This window comes from Piliocolobus tephrosceles, chromosome 10 (assembly GCF_002776525.5).
Source record: "Piliocolobus tephrosceles isolate RC106 chromosome 10, ASM277652v3, whole genome shotgun sequence".
In the NCBI taxonomy this organism is placed as follows: domain Eukaryota; kingdom Metazoa; phylum Chordata; class Mammalia; order Primates; family Cercopithecidae; genus Piliocolobus; species Piliocolobus tephrosceles.
Genome location: NC_045443.1, coordinates 58,865,839 through 58,885,478, shown reverse-complemented (window position 1 = coordinate 58,885,478; position 19,640 = coordinate 58,865,839).

Genomic DNA, 19,640 nt, shown 5'->3' with positions numbered 1-19,640 from the left:
ATTGTCAGGCTTGGCTCTTTAAGAATTTGCTTCCAGCAAAGTATATCAATGCTTATGTTGATGGAACTTCCAGGATCAACCTTAGGCTGATGGTTAGATCCATATTAATTCAATATTTTTATCCTTTTACTCTGATCTGGTTTGGGATAAAACCCCAGTTCAGTCTGGGACTGACCCTGCCAGTATCCTGCCCAGCCATATAGCCCCTCCCCAAGGCACCATAAGGCCCAGGAAACAATATACTTTGTTTTCCAAAAGAAATTCTGGTTTCATTTTTGTCATGTCATTTCCTGGCTTTGTTATCAGGGTGATACTGGCTTCACAGTCAGTTAGAGAGGATTCTCTCTTATCTCTTGGAGTAGTTTTAGTTTAATTGATAGCAATTCTTCTTTGAATATCTGGTGGGATTTAGCTGTGAATACATTTGGCTATGGGCTTTTGTTTTTCTTGGCCATTTTTTTTACTACTTATTTTATCTCACTGTTTGTTATTGATGTTTTCAGGATTTCTGTGTTTTCCTGATTCAAGCAAGGGGGCATGTGTGTTTCCAGAAATTTATCCATTTCTTCTATATTTCCTAGTGTGTGTATAGAGGTATTCACAGTAGTCTCAAATGATCTTTTGTATTTCTGTGGTGTCAGTTGTAATGTCACCATTTTCATTTCTATTTGAGTTTATTTGAATCTTCCCTCTTCTTTAATCTATTAATAGGTAACATTCTATTAGTTTCATTTATATTTTCAAAGAACCAACTTTTGTTGCATTGATCTTTTGTATTTTTTTACTTCTGTTTCATTTCATTCTACTCTGATCTTTGTTATTTATTTTTTTCTGCTAGCTTTGGGTTTTGTTTGTCCTTCTTTCTCTAGTTCTTTGAGGTGTGACGTTCCTTGATTTGTGATCTTTAAGACTTTTTGATGTAGGCATTTAGTGCTATAATCTTTCTTTTTAGTGCTGCTTTTGCTGTATCTCAGAGGTTTTTTCATTGTTTGTGTCACAATTATCATTCATTTTGAATAATTCTTAAATTTCTATCTTTATTTTAATGTTAACTCAAAAGTCATTCAGGAGCAGACTGTTTAACTTCCATATACTTGTAAAGTTTTGGGGGTTCATTTCAGAGTTCATTTCTAGTTTTGTTCCACAGTGCTCTAAGAAGATACTTGATGTGATTTTGATTTTTAAAAATTCATTGGGACTTGTCTTGTGACATATCATATAATCTTTGAGAATGTTCCATGTGTTAATGAGAAGAATGCATATTCTGCAGTTCTTGGGTAGAATGTTCTGCAATTATCTGTTAGGTCCATGTATTCTACAGTGCAGCTTAAGTCCAGTGTTTTTTAGTTTATTGACTCTCTGCCTTGATGATCTGTCTAGTGCTTTCTGAGCAGTGTTGAAGTCCCACATTATTATTGTGTTGTTACATATCACTTTTCTTAGGTTAAGTAGCAACTGTTTTATGAATCTGGGAGCTCCAGAGATAGCTGCAAATATATTTAGAATTATAATATCTTCTTGTTGGATAGATCTTTTTATCATTACATAATGACCTTCTTTGTCATTGTTTCTGCTGTCACTTTAAAGTCTGTATTATCTGATATAGAATAGCTATTCCTGCTCACTTTTTGGTTCCATTTGCATAAAATATATTTTTCCACCCTTTTGCCTTGAGTCTAAAAGAATCCTTTTGTGTTAGGTGAGTCTCTTGAAGACAGCAGATATTTAGTTTGTGATTTTTAAAATCCATTTTGCTGAAGACTTAAATATATGACCTGAATACATAAAAATTCTAAAACAAAAGCTTTTCTGGACATTGACTTATGCAAATAATTTATGACTAAGATTCCAAATGCAAATGCAACAAAAACAAAACTAAATAAATGGGACTTGATTAAACTAAAAAGCTTCTGTAAAGTAAAAGAAATAATTACCAGAGTAAACAGACAACCCACAGAATGGGGAAAAATATTTGCAAAGTATTTATGCAATAAAAGACTAATATTCAGAATCCAGAAGGAACTCAAACCAATCAGCAAGAAAAAAGCAAATAATTCCATCAAAAAGTGGGCAGATGACATGATCAGTCATTTCTCAAAAGATCTACAAATGGCCAAAAATCATGAAAAAGTGCTCAATATCACTAATCATCAGGGAAATGCAAATTAAAACCTCAACAAGATACCATCTTACCCCAGCCAGATTGGTCAGTATCAGAAATTCAAAAGTAATAAGTGTTGGTGTGGATGTGGTGAAAAGAGAACACTTATACATCGCTGATGGGAATGTAAATTCATACAACTTCTATGGAAAACAGTATGGAGATTTCTCAAAGCAGTAAAAGTAGATCTACCAATTTAATCCAGCAATCCTACTATTGGATATCTACCTAAAAGAAAACGTCATTCTATCAAAAAGACACTTGCACATATATGCTTATCACAGCACAATTCACAATTCCAAAGATATGGAACTAACCTAAGTGTCCATTAACCGACAAGTGGTTAAGAAAATGTGGTATATATGCATTATCTTATGCAGTCATAAAAATAATGCAATTATGTCTTTTGCAGGAACTTGGATGGAGCTGAAGGCCATTATTCTAAGTGAAATAACTCAGAAATAGAAACCCAAATACCACATGTTCTCACTTTTAAGTGGGAGTTAAGCTATGGGTATGCAAAGGCATATAGAGTGGTATAATGGACACTGGAGAGTCAAAAGGGGCAGACTTGGAAGGGGTGAGGAATAATATTGGGTACAATGTACACTGTTCAGGTGAAGGATGCACCAAACTCTGTGGCTTAATCACTATACAATTCATCCATGTAGCCAAAAACCAATTATAACCTAACAGTTAATGAAATTGCAAAAAAAGAAATCCTCATTTCAAAAAAGTTCTCTTATATTTTCTTCATAGGTATGCTTGTATGTGTCACACTATGCTGCATTATTTTTAATTTGGTAAATAAAATCACCACTGATATATACCGGTAAATAAATATTTAAACTTCAGAAACCACAAATATATATAAATAGAACACAGGCAAATTTAAAAATTTCATCTCTTGATGTTCCATCAGGTGGTTCTGGATTTTTCAGTGCTATGGCAAGAGGCTTATGATGTTAATTTTGTTTTTATTGTGTTTTCTGTGAAGGAAAAGAGTAGTAAGTCTAAATGGTAAGATGTTAAAAAAAAAATTCCTATTAACCCAACATGTGATGATCTGTGAATGTGTGTGTTTCTAAAATTAGAGAGAAACTATAAGCATCCTATGCATAGGCAATAAACTATTGGGAAGAACTGTTTTGGACAGGGATTCCTAGCTGAAAGATCAGGTGTTACTGGAAATTCCAATGAGAGGTGAGCAGTGCTGTGTAAGTCTGTTTTCATGCTGCTAATAAAGATGCACCCGAGACTGGGTAATTTATAACGGAAAGAGGTTTAATGGACTCACATTTCCACATGGCTTGGGAGGCCTCATGATCATGGTGGAAGGCAAAAAAGAAGCAAAGACATGTCTTATATGCCAGCAGACAAGCGGGCTTGTTCAGGGGAACTGCCGTTTATGAAACCATTGGCTCTCCTGAGACTTATTCACTATCCTGAGAACAGCACAGGAATGAACCACCCCCATGATTCAATTACTTCCCATTGGGTCCCTCCCACTACATGTGGGAATTATGGGAGCTACAATTCAAGAAGATATTTGGGTGGGGACACAGCCAAATCATATCAATTACCTTCTGTATCACCTGTCACAAAGATGCCTTAGCGTGTATCTAGAGTCCATGTGTGGGATTTCATATATTCCCTACTTACCTGACACCTGAGTTTACTAAAAAGGTCTCTATTGCATCCATCAAAACAAGTTACTCTGTTACTATTCCATGAAGCAACTCTGTGTGCCTATTGTGGTGTCACAAGGCATATTCCTAATCACTTCATCTCAGCACCTTTTTTCATATTTCTTTCACTTCCAGAAAAATTTTATACAACAACTAAATAGCTCTTGAACTTCGACTTTGAGGCACACCAAAGTTAAATTTAATTTTAAAGCAATAATCACCACATCATTGAAAGTATGATGGGAAATGTTAATGCATCAAAGCAGGAACACATTACATTTCATTAAATTTAGGAAAAATCTGTTTGATAGGCAATAAACATCAAGACTGAGAGTTCTAATCTTTTACAAAAAGCGCTCTAATTTTCTTTATTGGGTCATGCAGTATTTCTCACATGGGATTTAAATGTCAATAACATTGAGGTGGCAGTTTAATTTCTGTTCAAATCATTAAAATGAAGTCTTTGTCCCAGCTAAAAATTATAAAATATTCTGTATTTTCGTGACTCAAGATGATCTAAAAATTAACTTCACTTTATATAAAGTGAAGTGCTGTCATTTCCTAGGGGGGGCAAAAAATAAGGACAATGTTTAAAAATGTAATAGTTATGCCAAATTGCATTTTAATAAAATTATGTGTTTAATTCAGGAAAAAAAAATCCTGCCCCAGTAATCTGTATATTAAAGTGACATCATTATTTTCTAAGTTTCTTGGCCTTTATTTAATTTTATCTAATGTCCATTTTGGATAGCACAACTTCAAATATACCACATTGCCTAATTAAATGGTTTTCTAATACCTATTATGAGATATTAAACAGTAACAACAACAAAGCAAAACCTAAACCCTTAAGAATTCATAGAATTTATACTAAGCGTCAATAGCAAACACTTCACCTATTTTTTTTTATTTTAACCACATTCTTTTGTAAAAGTGACATCAATAATCTGCATAATGTGGAGAAACTATGATTTCTTTTTTCATTATTTTCAGAAGTATGTATGTTTTATTGTAATAGACAGAGTATTAAAATCTCCAAGAAGAGTTTCTTTGATTTGTCTCAAAGCTGGAATATTATTTTAATATATTTTGTTTGGTGAATAGATATAACCTCATTCAACTCATTCACAGTAAAAGATCTGGTGCCTTAAGCTGCTTTTCCCAGTTACAGGACTGTCAAGGTGACTTCTCTTTCTGTTTCAATTGCTCAGCTTTGCCATCATTTAACTATTACAGTGATGGAAGGCTTGCACTACACTTATTTATGTAGGGTGACATTTCAGGAGAGAGAAACCTCCCCCACTGAGTATGAAAGGAAATGTTAAGTTAATGGATACAAAAAAGATACCATAAAATAATGAAATGAACAGATTACATTTTGAAAGATGATTTGGAAATCACGAAATGTCAATTATTCCTAATAAGTGGTGAATCATTACCAGTGACTGTTCTGTGCCTAGCTTGCTTTCCGCCATTTTGTCTGAGGCACTAGATAGAGACTCTAGTTTTTACTTTGTAAACTGGTGACATTTTGCCTCATGCCCTTGAAAATAAGCAAGTAATGGAGCCTTTTAGATCTGTTTTTGCATGGCGTTTAACTTGAAATACAATAGAGCTAGAGATGACATTTGGAATGGGCTAATATATTTTGTTAAATGGCACTTTCAATAAGCTCTATAAGCTTCATTACCAGTTTCTCAGGCATAGGGAGTCTCGGATGTTTTGACCATCAGTCACTGCTGAAACATATAGGAAAACATAATCTTGAAATGCTTTAGAAGTGTACATATTTACTATCAATTTAAATACTAATGAAAGACATTCAGATTGTAGACCTGTGAAGAGACTGCAGCAATATTTTACAGTGATTTATAATAATGGTCAAGATTGTTCTTAAACCCAGGGTCAATCAGAGTGTAAACAACAGTAAATAACTGTCAAATGCTTTTTGGCTGCTTACCATGTGCCAGGTACTGTGCTAAGTGCTTTCTGCATATCCTCTCATTTAATCATCAAATCATACCATAAAATATGCACAATATCCCTTTTACAGCTGAGAAAACTGAGTCCTAAACCATTTAAATAACTTGACTGGATTCAAAACTAGCAAGTATTGGGTACACACTGGCCTGTCTGCAAAGCCTTTATGTTTAACCAGAATATAAGGGGTTTGCTATGCTCTTTTCCTTACTGTGTTCTACGTAACATAAGAAATACTGATATACAAATAAAACTGTGCTAGAAGACATTTATTTTTATAGGTGTAAAGGAGCAGTTTCTTGCCAGTGAAATGAACTTAAAATCCTAAGAAATACTGATAGAAGTGTCTTTTAAAATGGTGCAGTCCTGTTTCTATGCAGCATTCCAAAGATGCTGCCACTACTTGCAAGTCAGAAGAGTTAGAGAGTCATTCTATTTTCTTTTTTTTTTTTTTTTTAGAATAACCTATTCTCCTTATTTGTATGTTGCTGAGATCAATGTGATGGGAAACTAAAAGAGTAGTACTTGGATTCTTATGACTTTCAAATGATCTAGTTCAAAAGATTCATGTTAAATATGCTCTTTGAACTCTGCCTTTGGATATATTGCCGTAAGATTAATAGTATATTCCGTCTTTTCCAAAATCAGGAAATCCTGACAGTTGTCATGAAACCTTCTGCCACATTTCCAATATTTTATTAGTAGGGAAATGATGAAAATGAATGGATCAGATGGACAAAAGCAGTTGAGAGTATGGCCTGTAAGTATATGTTCATGAAAAAACATCGGTTACCAGTCTTTGCACAAACTAGATCAAATGAATTACATAGTATTTATAAAACTATTAATAAATGACAATCATCCCTCCAAACATTCTCCAACCATCTATTTCTCTCAAACCAAAAATAAAATGTAGTTTTATTTACGTGTAGCCCTCCTATTAAATTCAATTATGCTATCTATATACCAAATTCTGTTCTCTACTTCTTCCAGTGGAATGTTAGCATAAATGAAAAGTCCTTTGGACTGGGCTTTAACACAGTCTTTTTCATGCCCTCTTTCTCTTTTTCACTGATATTCCTGGCTGGAAACTCACTTGTGCAATGCACAAGTGAGTAGAGCTATTATTCTAGCCTGAACCCTAGATAGTTTGAAGGAATGGAGCCTGCACGCCAGTCTTTTAAGAAGTAAACTTCTAATTTGAACTATTGCTTTCTGGATATCTTTGCAACAGCAATTTGGTATGCCTTCCTAGTTTGAAAATTAGAGCCATATTTAATTTAGATTACATATGTTAAATGCCTCTATCCTCATTTTTGCATGTACAATATGGAGTTTGGTTGTTTTTTTAATCCTGCTTTCTGTTGCAAACAAGCCTGGTTACCACACTGATGTGATCATTTACTTGTGTCAGCCTTGTTATCCAAGGTACTGATAATTTTATGCTGTCTGTCTATAATTATCTATACAATTCAGATATTAAAGATGTGGAGTTTTTGTCAGCTATATTTATATAGTACTAGCCTATATTTTCCTGTTTGCTACTGCACAGATTCATGTGATACTTGAATCAAGGTAGCTTCATTTTCTTCAAATGTTCATTTAGTCTCCTGCAGTGAAATGCCACTTGTCATTTCTCTCTAGGTTTTGGTGGGATTGGCACATGAAGATAATAGGATCTTGTGTTATTGGCTAGTCTGGCATGGAGGAGTAGTGAGCCAATAACTTCGACTGAGTCTTATGAAAAATGCTATCCTCTCATTACTCATACTTCATACTATTTTTACTTTTTGCTGCACTATTATATTTTCTAATTATTAGGTTTATGGTACATATTTGATTATAGATATTTTGGTTTTCTTTTTCCTTTAAATCTTTTCCAAAAGATGTAATTTATCCATACCCAACAAAAAATGAACCTATATGACACAAATTAATAAGGTTTTGCATATTTTTATTTAGTGTGTAATTATTTTGCCAAAATAATGAAATCAGAATGGTTTTTGTAAAGTTTCTGATCATAAATGTAGAAAAATTAAAATGAAGTTTATAATATCCAAATGAGTACAGCCCTTTGTTTATTTTAAGATGCAGTAATTTTCTTTACACCTTTCCAATTTCATGTCCTTTAAAATTAGAAAGAAAAAAATCCACTGAACATCATGCAATTAGAAATGCCATTAGGCAAAGGCTCAATGGATTGGCTGGAGACATCTGGAAACTTGAAATGACTCTCTACAAGTTGATCAAGAACGTAGCACCTGAATGAATGGAGGAGCAGGAGAAAAGGTGGTGACAGTAATCAAGGAGGTGAGTCAATGCTTTAAGAATGTCAGGCTATTCAATATGAGAATCATGACTTTGAGGCATCAGCTGAAATATGTCAAGGGGAGCAGGATGGTCTCAGAAGAGAGGAAAATAAACTCATGGAGATCAGTATTCAGTTTGAGGGATGTTCACTTCCTCTACAGGAAGGTTGGTTGGGACAATTCTGGTGTCCTGTTCAACTAGCTCACAGACACTTTGCAGGAAAAGTAGGGCAACTGAAAAAATGACACTTCTTTATACATGTACCACTGAGTGGACATTTTAATTTAGTATAATTCTAAGTAAAACTCTACAGTGCCATTAGTTTTATTTGTTAGTTTGTTTTTATTCCAGAGAATCTCCAGAGTTCCTGCAGGTTGGATTATGGAGACAAAAAGTTTAGGTATACCAGTCAGTCAGCTCAGCATCAGATAAGGCCATGTTTACATTTTCCTCCAGGTCTCATTGCTCTAAGCCCCCACCTATTACATAGTAAAAAAATCACCCTTTTCCTTGGTTTATTCCTCCGATTTTTTATGCAAACCTTAAAGATACTCATCAACCTAGGAATGTGCTTTTCACCTGGAGGTCTGTGACCCACTTGGGATAAAACTCTCCAACATCTTAGTTGGCCAGAGGCAGTGCTGCTGCAATCAAGGGGATTCACTTGCCTGAGGAGTCACTGTGTCTGTGGGGAAAACAGGGCTCTGATGCTAGAAGAAAAACCAGAAGTCTGTCGCTTCTGCTGCAAGTTACATGCCCAGGTTCAGTGAGGTAAAAAAGAGGATGATCCTGATTTCATTCAGCCAAGGGATGTACTGCCACACCTCTTGGGGCCAACAGTGGTGTTATGTCCCTTTGGGGTTTTGCCCTTGGTATTTCCACAAAATTTGCAGACGGTGTCAGGGAGACTAGACCAGCATGGATTCCACTGTCAGTACAAGCCCTGTTGGAGTCTAATTGTATCCTCCAAAAACATTTTGGTCTTGGAATTGCAGCTACATCATTAGTCCAGGCTATTTTACAGTGTTCCCTCTCAGGAGCACTGGTGTTTATTTTGAAGTTAAGTTTCAAAGGGATTGTTGTAGTGCATCAGAAACATTTTTATCTTACTACACCTCAGAGCATGTCCTTTTGTATCACGAACCTGTTCAACTTCCCAGGAAGTATATATGAGTACTTGCAAATGGGAACTTTCAAAGATGAGGATTACCCAACTCCATGTATGATCATCCAAGATCCTAATTAACATTTCCCAGAGATGGATGTTGAGAATGTTGAAAAAAAATAGCATTTTGGCCCAGAAAATAAATGGGAAATTATAATGTTCTGTTATTCTAAATAACTTAGGAATTTGAGAGAGAATACACAAAAATGGGCTTAATAAAACCTGGCAATTTGAGCTGCTTTTTCTGGTAATAGCCATCCTATCTGTGCCATCAATAGGCATATATGAAATGCCCTTTGAGTTGGACATTGTGCTGAGTGCAATATGGAGTGAGATAAGGATCCACCTATAGCATTCAAAACTTTGCTAAAACAATATTTCCAAGGATAACATTTTCTGAAATCTATATTTCTTATCTTCCCTCTTCTTACCTTTACATTTCATTCCATAGTCTTGTTATTACTTAAAGTGTTAATTCTTAATCTCCTTAGAAATCTTTCTGTGACTTTGCTGGGACGAGATATAGACTAAAAAGGAACACATTAAATTCAGCCATTAATTAAGAGTGCTATAGGACACAATTTAGAATTATGGGCAATTTACAATCTTGTGTGTGAATTAGAACTACCATACTGTATTTCAAAAAGTTACAGACAAAGTTAAGTTGTTATTCCCAGGGAAATCTAGATACGTGTACTCAAGATGAAAAAAGGGAGAAGATAGAGTTTATGCTTTCAAAGAAAAAAAAGGTAAGTGAAGGCAAATATCAATGACATTTGAAACGAGATTGAGAAGACTGCGGCTATAATTTCTATGACTCATGCAATGGCAGTTTTGAAATAATGCATTCAAAACTTTGCTAAATGAGATTGCTCATTTCTATATTGAATGGACAAAAGATAATATCTGGTATAAAATGAGATGTAGCCCATTTTACCAAGACCCCTTGGAAAGTAGCCTGTCTCACTGTTCACTACTCCTTCAGGATGGCAGTGTCATGATAGAGAGATTTCTAGTTACCAAAATGTTGTTCTTTCCTTTGTAGAGTGTTAGGGATTATAAAAAGGCAGAATTGCATACTGTTCATCGTGGAATCTTTGAGGAAGAAATACCAAATATTTAGAATAGTGGAGGCTTTTTTCCTCTCAATGGTTTTAAAAAATGAGAATGTATATGTAGTGTCTGTAGTTAACTTGAATAAATTAGTGAGCTGGGAAGGAACATATGAGAAAACATGAGCTCCTTTGAAAAAAAAAATGACTTTCACATCAAACAAACTAAGCAAAATATTTTGGCCAATAATATATTATTCATAGGTTTTATAAAAAATAAAATGACGAAAACCCTTTGTGTTCAAACTAGAGCTAACTTAACTGAATTGTGTTATTTGTGAGTAAAATTTATCACTGGTGTTTGATCCTACCTGTGTCTTCTTTCTCTGAGGTCTAATCCTCTTGCTCATGCCATCAATTACCCACATCTGCCCTTCCAAAATAGTATTTTATGCTCTATTTATCCTTTTAATTTTGCCTTCCTCCTTCAACCCTCCATTCAAGTCTACACTTACTTATCAGAGTGGAAGAGAGTGGAGATAAATCTGTTACATATCTATGCCTACACTATGGTATGACTGACATGTAGCTTTAAACGTTCTTCAAAAGTATTTGTATAACCTACAAAAATAATCTCTAGTATGGAAAAAGACATCATCTTAGAGCATTTGAACTGCTATAACCTATGCCTTCAACTAGGTAATTCACAAACAACATAAATTTATTGGTCATAGTTCTGAAGGCTAGAAAGTCTAAGATCACAGTGCCAGCAGATTTGGTGTCCAGTGAGGGCTCTCTGCTTCCTAGACAGCATCTTGTTGTTGTGTCCTCCAAGGGTGAAATGGGGTGGTATGGTTTGGCTGTATCCCCACTGAAATCTCTTCTTGAATTGCAGTTCCTATAATCCCTATGTGTTTGAGAGAGAGCTGGTTGGAGATAATTGAATCAAGGGGGGAGTTTCCCCAATGCTATTCGTGTGATGGTGAGTAAGTTCTCATGAGATCTTGTGCTTATATAAAGAGTGAGTTCTCATGCTTATATAAAGGACTTCCCCCTTTGCTTGGTTCTCACAATTCTCCTTCTTGCCGTCATGTGAAAAAGGACATGTTTGCTCCCCCTTCCACCATGATTGTAAGTTTCCTGAGGCCTTCTCAGCCATGCATAACTGTCAGTCAATTAAATCACTTTCCTTTATAAATCACCCATTGGTCAGTTCTTTAGAGCAGTGTGATATGGTTTGGCTGTATCCCCACCCAAATCTCATCTTGAATTGTTGTTCACATAAACCCCCCCATATCATGGGAGAGACCCAGTGGGAGGTAATTGAGTCACGGGAGTGGTGATTATCATGCTGTTCTCATGATAATGAGTGAGTTCTTACAAGATCTGATGGTTTTATAAGGGACTTCACTCCTCCTTTGCTTGGCACTTCTCCTTCCTGCCACCATGGGTAGAAGGATGTGTTTGCATCCCCCTTCTACTATGATTATCAGTTTCCTGAGGCCTCCCCAGCCATGCTGAACTGTGAGTCCATTAAACCTCTTTCCTTTATACATTACCCAGTCTCAGGTATGTCTTTATTAGTAGCATTAGAACAGACTAATGCAGTAAATTGGTAATGTAGATAGTGGTGTGCTGCTATAAAGATATTAAAACATGTGGAAGTGACTTTGGAATGGGGTAACAGGCAGAGTTAAAACAGTTTGGAGGGGTCAGAAGAAGACAGGAAAATGTGGGAAAGTTTGGACTTCTTAGAAACTTAGGACGCTCAGAAGACAGAAACAGGTGGAAAAATTTGGAATTTCCTAGAGACTTGTTGAATGGCTTTTACCAAAATGCTGATAGAGATATGGACAATGAAGTTGAGGCTGAGGTGTTCTCAGATGGGGATGCGGAACTTGTTTGGAACTGGAGTAAAGGTCACTCTTGCTATGCAAAGAGACTGGCAACATTTTGCCCTTGCCCCAGAGATCTGTGGGAGTTTGAACTTGAGAGAGATGATTTAGGGTATCTGGCAGAAGAAATTCCAAATGGCAAAGCATTCAAGAGGAAGCAGACCATAAAAATTTGGAAAATTTGCAGCCTGACTATGTAAAAAAAAATAAAAACCTATTTTCTGGGGAGCAATTCAAGCTGGCTGCACAAATTTGCATAGGTAATGAGGAGCTGAATGTGAATTACCAAAATAATGGGAAAAATGTCTTGAGGGCATGTCAGAGACCTTCACAACATCCCCTCTCATCAGAGGCTCAGAGGCCTAGGAGGGAAAAATGGTTTTATGGGCTGGGCCCAGTACTCCCCTGCTCTGTGCAGCCTCAAAACATGGAGCCCTGACTTCCAGCTGCTCCAGCTCTAGCTGTGGCTAAAGGGGTCAAGGTACAGCTCAGGCCATTGCATCAGAGGGTGCAAGCCTTAAACCTTGGAGGCTTACATGTGGTGTTGGGCCTGTGGGTGCACAGAAGTAATTAACTGATGTTAAGGAACCTCTTCCTAGATTTCAGAGGATGTATGGAAACACCTCGATGTCCAGGCAGAAGTCTGCTGCAGGGATGGAGCCCTCATGGAGAACTTCTGCTAGGGCAGTGTGGAAGGGAAAGGTGGGGTTGGAGCCCCCACAGAGAGTTCCCACTGGGGCACTGTCTAGTGGAGCTGTGAGAAGAGGCCCACTGTCCTCCAGGTCCCAGAATGGTATATCCACCAACAGTTTGCACCATGTGCCTGAAAAAGCCACAGACACTCAACAACAGCCATGAAAGCAGCTGGGCGGGGGGGCGGGGGGGGGCCTGTAGCCTGCAAAGCCACAGAAGCAGAGCTGCCAAGGCCATAAGAGTCCACCTCTTTCATCAGCGTGACCTGAATGTAAGAAATGGAGTCAAAGGAGATCATTTTGGAACTTTATGGTTTAATGATTGTCTTATTGGATTTTGGATTTGCATGGGGGCTGTAGCCCCTTGGTTTTGGTCAATTTCTCTCAACTGTAATGGGTGTATTTACCCAATTTACCCATTGTGTCTAGGAAGTAACTAACTTGCTTTTCATTTTACAGGCTCATAGGTTGAAGGCACTTGCCTTGTCTCAGATAAGACTTTGAACTTGTACTTTTGAGTTAATTTGGGGGACCGTTGGAAAGGCATGATTGTGTTTTAAAATGGGAGTACATGAGATTTAGGAGTTGCCAGGGGTTGAATGATATGATTTGGCTGTGTCCCCACCCATATCTTATCTTGAATTTTAGTTCTTATAATCCCCACATGTCATAGGAGGGACCAGGTGGGGATAATTGAATCATGGGGGGAGTTACCCTCATGCTATTCTCATGATAGTGAGTGAGTTCTCATGAAATCTGGTGGTTTTATAAAGGGCTCTCCCACCCTTAACTTGGCACTTCTGCTTCCTGCCATCACGTAAAGAAGGACGTGTTTGCTTCCACTTCTGCCATGATTATAAGTTTCCTGAGGCTTCCCCAGCCATGCTGAACTGTGAGTCAATTAAACCTCTTTCCTTATTAATTACCCAGTCTCAGGTATGTCTTTATTACAGCATGGGAACAGACTAATACATAGCATGAGAATGGACTAATACAGTGGGTCAGCAAAGGAGCAAACAAGCCTCTCCAGGACTTCTTTATAATGGCACTAATTTTACTCACAGGACTCTGCCCTTGTGATCTTGAAGGAAATAATAATATTTTATTCCAAAATGCACTACTTTGACATATTTCAAGATGGCTGTTCAGAGGGCATGCAAACAGAAGTAACCTTGCTAAACTGCCTTTTGAGGGGGAGATTTGCATCTGTAGAGAGTCTGCATTGATAAAATCAGGTTTTCTCTGAAAGCCTCCCTTGTCTGGATCAAGGGAAGCTTAACTCAGAGTCTGACACCTTTAAAAGTCTGAAGGAAACATTTAACATCTATTTTCTCTCAGGGCTGCTACCTGTGAGACTTCATTCACCTATCAAGACAACTTTTGCCAGCCAGGCACACAAGACCACCTTTGCTAGTCAGGCCTCCTCTTCTTCTCTTTTTATAACCTTCTTTGTCACTATAACCTGTTTTGCATGATCCAAGTCCCCATTCTTTCTGAAACCTCAAGATGGTATATGAGCTTCTGAACCTCAAGTGGCGAGGGTGTGGGTGAGGAAAGTGAGTTAATCATTCTATGATTCTTTCTCATGTGCATGTTAATAAATGTGTATGCCATGTTACCCATTCATTTCCTTTTGTGAATTGACTTTTCAGCAAACCTTCAGAGGGCTAAGTGGAAGCTTCCCCTTCACCCCTACAGTTTTGGCACTGTGAACAGGATCTCATCAGAGCTGCTCTGCTTTTCAGGGAGCCACAGTGAAAGAAACCCAGGACCTGACAAGCCAACAGAAGGGTAAGAATTTTTACCAGCCAGGCTCCTGGTCTCTCTTTCTGTGGAATTTTGCTGAGCTGACAGTAAAAACCCACTATTTGTCTCTTTTTTTTCTCTGCAAAGTTTTGATTAATAGGATAAAAAAATTTGTGTGAGTAGTCTTGGGTATAGCCATGCTGGTGTACTTTATGATATAAATATTCATGTTGTTTGATTCCTATCCTACCCAAAACAACTGTGATGATTAACATTGAGTGTCAATTTGATTGGATTGAAGGATGAAAAGGATTATTCCTGAATATATCTGTGAGGGTATTGCCGAAAGAGATTAACATTTGAGTCACTGAACTAGGAAATGAGGAACCACCCTCAATCTGGATGGACACAATCTAATCAGCTGCCAGTGCAGCTAGAATAAAAGCAGGCAAAGATATTTAGAAAGACTAGACTGGCTTAGCCTTTTGGCCTACATCTTTCTCCCATGCTGGATGCTTCCTGCCCTCAAAAATTGAACTCCAAATTCTTCAGCTTTTTGACTCCTGAACCTTCAACCACAGACTGAAGACTGCACTGTCAGCTTCCCTACTTTCGAGATTTTGGGACTCAGACTGTATTCCTTGCTGCTGATCTTGCTGAGGGCCTATTGTGGGTCCTCACCTTGTGATTGTGTGAGTCAATGCTCCTTAATAAACTCCCCTTTATATATACATCTATCTTATTAGTTCTGTCACTCTAGAGAACCTTGACTAATACACAATATTTTCCTTTGTTTTTCTGTGTTGTTCTGTCATAAAAAGGGGTATTATAGGGTAGAACACTGGCCTAAAACCACTATACTCCTATTGTTCAAGACAGCCTTGCAGACCAGTCAGTTTTGCCATTCTGATCAGAATGGTGTATAAAATTTGCTGTGGATCCCCAAAATAAAAACTGGATGAGTTTCCCCTCTTGTCTTGTTTTACATCCATGAGGGCTTGTCTTGTGACAAAGTGGGAGCACTCTGGGGAAAAGGGAATGATTTTTGGGTCACATCTGGTGGCCAATCTGAAAATATTAGGAATCCAAGATACATAAGATTCTATGCAACACACTCTTTGTTCTGAATGTTTCAAGCTCTCAGGGGAGCTTGTCTTAAGACATTCCATTCCCATGAACTTGTGTCATCTCAACCCTTGTAACCTTGTTAGTCCAGGAAATGTTTAATCCCAGGAGGGCCTAGTTGGTGACATGGATTGACAGATCTATGATTAGCAACTCCCACAAACTTGTGGGTAACCAGAGGCCTTATACACATAAACACCATCCTTGACCATCAGTGGCAACAAGAGAGCTTTGCTATCTTAACCTATTCTTTGAAGCAAAAGTTCTGGAGAGAGATCTTTGGGATTGCCTCTCCTATGCCTTCTCCAAAAAAAACATCACTTTAATCTTATTCTAAACCTATGAAATTACACCCTGGGCTTTCCATGAAGTTGCTACTGGGTTGAGTCACCATTGGAATAAGTACACTATTGGAAATTCTAATCATTAGTGGATCATTTACATTAGACAGACTACTAAATTTTAAAAAAGTTTTTAGAGATCTCTCATTCTAAAAAATTGTTTTATTTATTGGTATTTATGGAGACATCAAATTAATAGAAAAACATATAATAGTGTCATATAAAATCTTTTGACTAAATTAAAATGCTAAAATCTACCTGACCTAAAGCAAAGTTAAAAATTCTTTATATGCTCAAACTGCCTGCTTTAGACCCCACACAGAACTGACAATGAAGGCTGCTCTACCTTGTAATCTAGTAGATAAAATTCTGTTCCATCACTATGGCCTGGATTCAAATCCCAGGTAAAGAGCCAGACCCCTTTCATTTAATATTTTGTGACTTTTGCCTTTTGGGGGCACCCATTTATTGTTGGGAAAAGGAACATTGGTAAAAATAATAAAGTTCAAAAGCCAGTAATATCAGGGATATCAGCTATTTATCCTGGCTAAAATCTGATACTGAGAGATTTTTAAGAAGGTTTTTTTTAAAGTGCTCCATTATCAGAAGTCATATTAATTAGAAGCTGATATTCAAGGTCTTTCTGTTCTTCCCTTTTGGATCTGTTTTTGAATTTTTCTTCAGTTGTCTGAACCCCTTTTTAAGATTATGTAATTTGTCCCTCTGTTTTTTGTTTTTTAATTTTTCTTCCATTTATTTCTACTCCTTGCCTCTCCTTCCTCTTTGCCATCTTTGATACCACATGAGGAAATATAGAAGAGACTTCTAGAAACCCTGAAATACCTAGAAGAAAATAGAGAAAGCACCACACACACTGATTCTGGAGTCGTCTCTCTTCTTCCTAGTGGATCCTGAAGATCCACTTTCCTCTGGTTTACAGCTTTACTCTCTTTTGTATTGAATCACCTGATCTCTTAGGCTTTGGGGAGTACCAGGAGTTACTTTGTAGTACAAGAGAAAACCTTGTATGTGCAATGGCTGGTGGGTTATTGGCTATAGTTTTAGAGGTGGCTGACGGTGGTTACAATAAATAGTTATTACTGAAAGGGAGTATGCGTTTCTTGGCATCATAGATAAGAAATGAATGCTTTGAACACTTGAAACATATGAGAGTGTTCACCACCAAGGAATAAAACTCCCATGGGCAATGAGCTAATCATAGTGGGCTGACTGGCATTGGGTCATGTACCAACTTTGTAGGGCAAGGCAAGCCAACATTCAAATTCAGGAAATCCAGAAAACCCCAGTAAGATATTCCATGAGAAGATCAACCCCAAGATATATAACCATCAGAGTATCCAAGATCAAAATGAAAGAAAATATCTTAAGGGAAGCAAAAGAGAACGTCTAGGTCACCTACAAAGGGAAGCAGACCTTTCAGTAGAAACCTTACAAGCCAGAAGAGATTGGAGGCCAATATTCAACATTCTTAAAGAAAGAATTTCCAACCCAGAATTTCATATCCAGCCAAACTAAGTTTCACAAGTAAAGGAGAAACAATATCCTTCTCAGACAAGCAATTACTGAAGAAACTCATCACCACTAGGCCTGCCTTGCAAGAGTTTTTGAAGGAAGCACTATGGAAAGGAAAGACCATTACCAGCACTACAAACACACACTGGAGTACACAGACCAGTGATACTATGAAACAAATACATAAACAAGTCTGAAAAATAACCAGTTAGCATCATGATGACAGGATCAAATTCCTGCATAACAATATTAACCTTAAATGTAAATGGGCTAAATGCCCCAATTAAAAGACACAGCATGTCTTGCTGGGTTAAAAGTTAAGGCCCATTGGTGTGCTGTATTTAAGAGACCCATCTCACATGCAATAATACATATAGACTCAAAATAAAGGGATGGAGGAAAATTTACCAAGCAAATGGAAAACAGAAAAGAGCAGATGTTGCAATCCTCATGTCTGACAAAACATATTTTAAACCAGAAGAGATAAAAAAAGACAAAGAAGGGCATTACATAATGGTAAAGGGTTCAATTCAACAAGAAGAACTAACTATCCTGAATATGTATGCACCCAATGCAGGAGCACATAGATTCATAAAGCAAGTTCCTAGAGACTTACAAAGAGACGTAGACTGCCAAACAATAATAGTAGGAGACTTTAACACCCCACTGTCAATATTAGACAGATCATTGAGATAAGAAAATTAACAAAGATATTCAGGACCTGAACTCAGCTCTGGAACAAGTAGACCTGATAGATATCTACAGAACTCTTCACCCCAAAACAATGGAATATACATTCTCATCACATCACACTTACTCTAAAATTGATCACATAATTAGAAGAAAAACACACCTCAGCAAAGGCAAAAGAACTTAAATTACAACAAACAGTCTCTCAGACCATAGCACAATCAAATTAGCACTCAAGATTAAGAAACTCACTCAAAACCACACAACTACATGGAAATTGAACAACGTGCTACTGAATAACTACTGGGTAAATAGTAAAATTAAGGCAGAAATCAAGAAGTTCTTTGAAACTAATGAGAACAAAGAAGCAATGTATCAGAATCTCTGGGATGCAGCTACAGTAGTGTTAAGAGGGAAATTTATAGCACGAAATGCCCCACATCAAAAAGCTAGAAAGGCTTCAAATTGACAACCTAACACCACAACTAAAAGAACTAGAGAACCAAGAGCATACAAATCCCAAAGCTAGCAGAAGACAAGAAATAACCAAGATCAGAGCAGAAGTTAAGGAGATAGAGACACAAAAAAACCTTCAAAAAATCAATGAATCCAGGAGCTAGTGTTTTAAAAAAATATATAATGGATATACTGCTAGCTACACTAATAAAGAAGAAATGAGAGAAGAATCAAATAAACACACCAGAAATAATAAGGAGGATATTGCCACTGACCCAACAGAAATACAAACAACCATCAGAGAATACTATAAACACCTCTATGCACATGAACTAGAAAATCTAGAAAAAAATGAACAAATTCCTGGACACATATACCCTCCCAAGACTGGACCAGGAATAAGTTGAATCCCTGAATAAACCAATAGTGAGTTTTGAAATTAAAGTAGTAATAAATAGCCTACCAACTAAAAAAGCCCAGGACCAGATGAATTTACAGCTGAATTCTATCAGAGATACAAAGAGGAGCTGGTACAATTACTTCTGAAACACTGCCAAAAAATTTAAAGGAAAGACTCCTCCCCAACTCATTTTATGAGGCCAACATCATCCTGATACCAAAACCTGACAGAGATACAACAAAAGGAACACTTCAGGCCAATATCCCTGATGAACATTATTGGAAAAATCCTCATTAAATGCTGGCCAACCAAATCCAGCAGCACATCAAAAAGCTTATTCACCATGATCAAGTTGGCTTGGGTATTCAGTTAGGAAAAGAAGAAGTCAAATTGTCCCTGTTTGCAG